This window comes from Orycteropus afer, unplaced genomic scaffold (genome assembly GCF_000298275.1).
Source record: "Orycteropus afer afer isolate SDZICR_OR568_19922 unplaced genomic scaffold, OryAfe1.0 scaffold00116, whole genome shotgun sequence".
Lineage (NCBI taxonomy): Eukaryota > Metazoa > Chordata > Mammalia > Tubulidentata > Orycteropodidae > Orycteropus > Orycteropus afer.
Window position 1 is genome coordinate 2910369 of NW_006921703.1, and position 7990 is coordinate 2918358.

Genomic DNA, 7990 nt, shown 5'->3' on the forward strand with positions numbered 1-7990 from the left:
TAAAAAGATATAAGGAACAATGAATTCTTGTACCTCGCACCTGAAGACATAAAACAATTCAGGTAAGCTGTCATTGAATCCTCTCTGACGGCGTCTTTCCCCTCCCTGCCAGAGGTAACTGTTATCTTGATTTTGATGTTTATCATCCTGCTACACTTTTAAAAAATATTGCTACACACACACACACACACATATATCTTATATATATATATATATACTAATATATGTATCCTTAAGCCAAATAGTGGGAGCTCTGGTAGCATAGTGCCTAAGGCGCTAGACTGCTAACCAGAAGGCTGGAGGTTCAAACCCACCGGCCACTCCTCAGAAGGAAGATGGGGCAATCTACTTCCATAGAAATACTGCCTTGGAAACCCAAGGAGGAATCACTATGAGTCGGGTCCGACTCCATGGCACATAACAACAACACAACAACAAGCCAAATAGTATTATTTCATATAATTAAGTAGTGTCAAAATGCAGATCTTTTTACTTTGTTTACTCCCTATTATTTGTGAGATTCATCTGTGCTGATACATGTAGGTTATTTCCATGTTGCTTTAATATTCTGGACCAGCACTATTCAAGAAAACTTTCTGAAGTTATGGAACTTTTGTGTGTCTGCACTCTCTAATACTATAGCCACTAGCCACATAAGCTACTTGAAATATGGCTGGTATGACTTTGGAACTGAATTCTTAATTTTATTTAATTTTAATTAATGTGTCTAGTAACTACTGTATTAGAGAAAACAGTTCTACACTATAATTCTGAGGATATGAGAATTTATCTAAAGCAGTCATTCTCAACACTGTCAGATCCTGTGCATTCTTATTATAAAACATATTTTGTGTTCCTCTGGTGTGGCAACAGTCTTGCTGAGATCTACTGATATAGGGCACATACCTAGCAGTAAGATTAGTAGGTCTTAAGATAGAATTGGGAGCTCTGGTAGCATAGTGCCTAAGGCACTTGACTGCTAACCAGAAGGCTGGAGGTTCAAACCCACCAGCCACTCTTCGGAAGGAAGATGGGGCAATCTACTTCCGTAGTGATACTGCCTCGGAAACCCAAGGATGGGTCGCTATGAGTCGAGTTCGACTCGTTGGCACACAACAAGAACAACAACAAGATAAAATCATATTCAAATTTACAGAATATTTTCAACTTGTGTTATCTGAAGTGTTCAGACCAATTTATACTCCTACCAGCAGTATGTGAGATTTTCCATCTCTCTACATATATGTCTCTAATGTCATACCTTTCTTAGGTTATAGGTCTGATGACTTCAATGTTTGGCTGTTAAAAAACTTAAAGACTTATCCATACCCTCTTTGGATCCCTCTCCCCAAAGTAAAGCATCTCTCATCTTTCTGAGTAAATCCAGAGCAACAACCTGCTAACCTTAATGCAAGTGTAGTCTCTACTGCCATTTTCCCAAGCTTGGCTCTAGCCCAAGATCAGTCTCAAAGTGATTTTAGTTACTCATCAATAACCCCAAGGATTTGTGTCTCTTCTTCCAAGCCCTTTCTTCACATTCCACAGGGGCTTCATATTCCATTGGGACCTTGGACATTCATAGTTTGAGCTAAAACAAAACAAAAGAACTTCAAATTCTTGATTTCATAGAGCAAATGCAGAGTGAAGTAAACAGAACCAAGTCAATTACTGTTAAAGGAGTAATAACAACTTGACCTTTAGATCTGTGACTAGAGCTATAAAAATAGTTATTGCCACAATAATGGCAAAAGACTCACTGCTCAGTGGCTCACAATAACAAGCGTGCATTCTCTGGATCTGATGTTCTAAAACCATTCTTCTTCATGTGTCCCAAGAAAAAGTCAAGGTAAGAGAGACTCCATCATCTACTAATTAACCAAAAACATCTTAAAAGTTATATAATAACTTTAAGGCACTAATTATACTTGCAAGCAGGTGTGATATAAAGTGTTTTTTGGAGAGATTAGTCTTGACAAGCCTGCACAATTGAATATTGTTTATTCAAGTAAAAAGAGAAAAAATGTTACTGGACATGGTTAGGGAATGGGTTGCTCTAGTTAACTGGTCTTACTAAGTGAGAGTCAGTCCTCCCATGGGAGTCTCTGGATGGTGCAAATGGAAAGTGCTCACTACTAAATGAAAGGCTGTGGCTTTAATCCCACCCAAAGGCTCCTCAGAAGAAAGGCCTGGCAATTTGCTTCTGAAAAATCAGTTATTGGGAACTCTATGGAGCACAGTTCTGCTCTGACACTCAGTCCTACTCTGCCTCTGTCATCTTGAGTCAAAATTCCCTCGATGACAAGTTTTTTTTTTAAATCCTCCCATGAATTAGATCTGTCTCACTCTAGACTAAGAATATAACTACTCAAATTGGTAGACCATGTGTTATTTCATTTGGAATTTTTTTCTCAGAGCTACTGAGACAAAAATATAATATTATATTGAATATTGTCTCATTTGTTCACATTTTAGAAATAGTGACTGTACCTAGAAATCAGGATAGCACTCACAGTGAAAATATACTCATAAAATAGAAATCTTTCTTATCATTTTAATTAAATAGGATAAACCTAAATGAAAAAAAAAATATGTTTTATAAACTTCACACATTAAATATAAAATTTCATAAATTTTAAATATTTCTGAAAACATTGGGTTTCTTAAAAAGGGGTTGTTAAAACAATCAAATTGTTTTTGAGTTTCACAGCAAAGGAAGGAGAAAAATGTTAACACTTATTGCTAATAAATTATATAAAGAGAGGTATCCTATCTATCTTATTCACCACTATATCCCTGACACAGGGCCCGGTATATAGTAGATGTACAAAAAATATTTATAAATGAATGAATGGCAACTGTGGGTTAGCAACATTGTACATAAGGAGCTCTAGTAGTAGATAAGGCATTTGGCTGCCAACCAGACTAGTAGTTCAAACTCATCAGCCACTCCACGGAAGGAAGAGGGACATTCTACCTCTGTAAAGATTTACTGTCTTGGAAACCCTTTGGGGGTCACGATGAGTTAGAATCGACCTGATGGCAGTTTTTTTTTTTTTAGATGAAGAAACTGACCCTCGGGAATTACAAAGATGTTGCCCAAGGTCATAAACTTGGAAATGGCAGAGATGGGAATAAATCTATGCTGTGCCTGACTCCAAATCTAATTTGTTCTACTATGACATTCATTTTAGCAAACAGTTGCCTACCCAACAGTCTTTATCTTCTTTGTGCTTTATGGCAAAACACTAATTTTGTTCTAGTATTTTCATACCCTCAGGTGACTCAAATAAATACTGATTGGTCTAAACTAAAAATGGTGTTCATATTCCCCATGCTTGTGACCAGTTTAGGAGTTTGGAATGTGACCTATGAGATTGGAGGGGAATATTCTGGTGGGTGGAGGGAGGGATTTCTGAGAAAAGATTGTTACTGCCTCTTTACAGAAGAGGGGCAAACAAACTTCTCTGACTCTTAAAGGTATGAGGATGTAATGCATATTGCTGTTGAAGTCATCTTGTTGCCAAGAGGAGATAGAAGACAACCTAAGGTGCTTATTATAGTGTTGGGCTTCCAGGGTTTCTCTAAATGATAGCTATCAATCAAGTTCTTGGTTTTGCTCAGGCAGTTACTTGAGAGCTTGAAATGTTCAGGAACCAGCTAAATAAATGGTCACTAAAATACTAACCTTGTCAAAACTAACCCCAGAACAGTTTTAAAACTTTCTATTCCAATTGAGCATATAAAATAAAATGATGTTATGGTTTTCATCATTATTTTATGGAAATGGGGTGTCTTAATTTATTCATTAATTAAATAATCATCTACTTGCTAGTTCTCAGGCAGTATGGTAGGTGCTGAATAGAGATATGCAGTAGAAGAGAACAAAGACAGGTATTCAACCAGCCTAGTAGTAGGTTTGAAGGAGAAGGGCCAGGCAAGTCTTCCCAGAGGAAGTGGTAGGTAATGGAATCTGAACTGAACCCTAAAAGTACAATAGGAGCTATTCAGGTAGAAAAAGAAAAGAGACATTTGCTGCAAAGGGGTGGGATATGCAATGTGTGGTGGTATGACATAATGCAGTACAGTCAAGAAAGTACAAGTTATGTTTTGTATAGGGTTCAGATCGAGAGACTCAGGAAAGTGAACAAAGACCAAATCTTAAAGGCCCTTAGGGACAAGCTATAGGGTGAGATCTATACTGAAAGATGATAGGGAGCCACTGAACAATCTGTGGAGAACATGCTGGGAGTCGCATTTTAGGAAGATCACTTCGACAGCGGAGAGTGGAATATCTTGGTGTGGAGAAGGAGAAAGTGAAAATGATGAAAAGTGAAAAGGGACTTTTACATTGAAAAGATATTTTGGTGACTGGTTATGAAAATGAGAAAACAGTTGAGTGGCATAGGAAATTTAATACAATTTGATTCTCCTGTAGTGTTAGGCCACTGAACATCAGCTAACCTATTCTCAACTCAGAGCATTTGGAAATTGGTGGAGGTTTTCACAATGAGAAGAGAGCAATAGTGACATTTAGTAGCTGTGTCAATTGCTTGATGTGGCCCCTCTAGCCATTGTCCTCCATTCTATGATGTATTGTGAATCCTATTATCCATCCCTGTTTGGGGTGCTGAGCTAGTGAGGGACATGAATGAGGCTGCCAGATTGTGTGTTGAGGGCTCAGCTGAGGCTAGAAAAAATGTAATGGCTCCAGTGTACATGGTTGAGTGACTTATTTAGTGTGGATTTAGGAGCAAAGAAGGGTGGGTTGATCCACATTTGAGTGAGTGTTGAAGAAAGAAAACGGAACAAAAGGAGTGAGAATTTGAAGGTATTGTTTAAAGAGACAGATTGAAATGATTGATCAAGGCAAGGTGGGAAAGAAAGGAAAAAAACAAAACAAAAAAGAGAAAGGGATAGGACTTCAGCCACAGTTCAGGTTGATAAACAAGTAAAATTGGATCAATGAATATAATAGGAGTTGTGATAAGTTGGACAGTGTGGTTTAAGATTTTAGAAGTGGGGTAGTTCTAACTCCCTGCCATGGAGTCAATTCTAACCTTTTGGGTTTCTGAGGCAGTAAATGTTTATGGAAGTAGATTGTCCCATCTTCCTTCCTTGGAGGGGCTGGTGGGTTTGAACCGCCAACCTGGTTAGCAGTCATTGCCTTAGGAACCATGCCAACAAAGCCCTTGGGAGTAGTTCTTAGTAATATTAAGGGGGAGGAAGGAAGTTGCTGATATGTGTGTAGAGATAAGGGTCACTGGAGTTGAAGAAGCCAGATAAGTGTATCCATATGAATATTGAAGACACCAGGATTATGGAGGTTTTAAGGTGGAGAGAAAAGTCATAAATTTCTGACACATATCAAGAAGTGATGATAGCAACAAGAAGGGATACAGGCTGCTAAATTTGAGAGGCATAAAGGAAGAAGACTTTTCACAGGAGATTGGAAGAATATGAATGGGCATTTGCACTTAATACTAACTAATTTAATTCACATCTACTACCAAAAAAAAAAAAAAAAATACCCAATTCACTGCCATGGAGTCAGATGCGATTCATAGCGACCCCTCCTTGGGTTTCCAAAGAAACTACAGAAGTAGATTGCCCAACCTTCCTTCTGAGGAGTGGCTGGTGGATTTAAACTGCCAGCCTTCTGGCTAGCAGTCAAATGCCTTAGGCACTATACTACCAGAGCTCCTTCACATCTACTGGATAAGTACTATTTGGATCTCCCACTTTACAAATAAGGAAACTGAGACTCTGAGGTATTTAATAAACTGCCTGAGGTTACGATTCCAACCCAGCTGAGTTAGGTCCCAAAGTCCATGCTCTTACCCGTGTCCTCATTCCACATGACAAGCCCAGCCAGACCCTGTGGCTAAGGAGATATTTCAAGAACTCACAACCTCCACTCAAGAGGATTACAGAGGAAGTAGTATCCATGGTGGGGAGCCATTCAGAAAAGGCTGACATGACTGATCCTTGCTAGCACCAACTCTTTTATGTTTCTCAAAGTTTATTTTATTTAGCACTTAAACATAATAGTGTGCCTTTGAACTATGTGTTAATATGTAAACTGCCTCAGGCCTTTTCAGAAATGGGTGCAGTATACTTTTTAAATAAATGGTTACTTGAATTATTAACTATAAGTACTCGACTAAATGAATTAATAAATTAAATGAATTAATTTGCATGTTTTGGGAACTTATACACATTATAAGTGGCAATGAAGAAACTAAAATATGCAATCTTGAAAAATACATGGTTCATTTTTTTCTCTCTGGTATTACTAAGTCCTGTGGCAACCAGTTTATTTGGAATTTATAACTACCTGTTAGAAGAGATTCTCTTTATTATTCTTTTTGTTTTGTGACTTGCCAGACACTGATGTTCGTACTGACGATTGTAGAAACAAAGAGCCCGAGAATGGTAGAAAGAATTACTTGATTCATTTACTATTGCTGCTGAAAAATCAATCAATTTGGTAAAAAGAGTCTTCATCACTGTCTGTCTCTCTCTCTTTTTTTTTTTTTTTGCTTCTTTTTCTCTTTGGCATTCTATAGTTTCTCCATGTGTCTAAGTATGCTTTTCTTATTATTTATCTTCTTTGAGGTTCTTAGGTTTTCTTGTATCAGAGAATTTGTTCTTTCATTCATTCTGGAAAATTATAAGTTGCAATCTCTCTGAATAACTTCTTATCCTTCTCTGTCGTAGTTAAGGTTGTGTGTAAACTTGGTGGGACTTGGTTTTGAGTGGCTGTGCAGCTGGATGTAGTGATTCCCCATGATGAGACTGCTAATCAACTCCAAAGTATAATCTACTGTGAGCGGCTGAGTAGCTGTGTCAGGGATGTGATCTGCTTCCAGAATATAAGAAGTTTTGAGGGAGGTCTCTAGCTTTTGGCACATCTGGATCCTGCATTTGGCTGTCTTCATCTCAATGGCCAGCCATGTTGTCTGTCAATCTTGAAACTGTTAATGGACTTGAAATAGTGGCCTTCCATGTTCCTTAATAATCTTGGTACCATGCCATTTTACTTGTCAACCTCAGATTCGTCAGCCTCAGCAGCCAGGAGCTGCCTGAGTTAAGAGAAGCCTATAGTTCCAATGGGCCAGGAGCAAGAGGCAGAGCTAAAGCCCAAAGTCGAGAGGCCTTCACCCAGCCCCTAGAACTGGCACTTTGAACTTGGACTTCTAGCCTCCTAAACTGTAAGAGAATAAATCCCTGTTTGTTAAAGCCACCCACCTGTGGTATTTTCTCTTAGAGTGGCACTAGAGAACCAACATACTTTCTATGCTCTCCTTAAACAACAATGAGAAGTATTTAAGACTCTCAAGTTTCCCAATAACAAGCTTCTCAGAGTTACCTCATCTCTGTCAAAAGCATAGAAAATATATCTTGTGTAATAGTCTTTGGGCTTTCCTTTATAATCCACTTGAACCATGACCTTCCTGACTTGTCCTATGCTGTGAAAGACCAATTGCTTAGAGTTTGAGAGACTGCAATAACACAGTATAATGTTTTACACTGATGAATTCATTGGGGAGATTCATGGCAACTTGATTCTTGGTAAAATTGCTAGTAGGTATGTATATCACTAATATCATGTAAACTTGTGATAATCCAGTCTCCTTGCTCATAAACAATAATAGAAATAGTCCATCCATGATGAAGAAGGAGTGGGTAGTGACAAGATTCAATGCCATCTGAAGGTTCCTTTAATGTTGTTGTTGTTGTTAAGTGCCATCGAGTCATTCCGACTCATAGCGACCCATGCACAGCAGAACGAAACACTGCCCAATCCCGCACCAGCCCCACAATCCCTGCTATACTTGAGCCCTCATCGCAGCCACTGTATCAATCCATCTCCTTGAAGGCCTCCCCCTCTTTCGTCAACCCTCCACCCTACCAAGCATGACATCCTTCTCCAGGGAATGGTCCCTTCTGACAACATGACCAAAATAGGTGAGACGAAGTCTGGCCATTC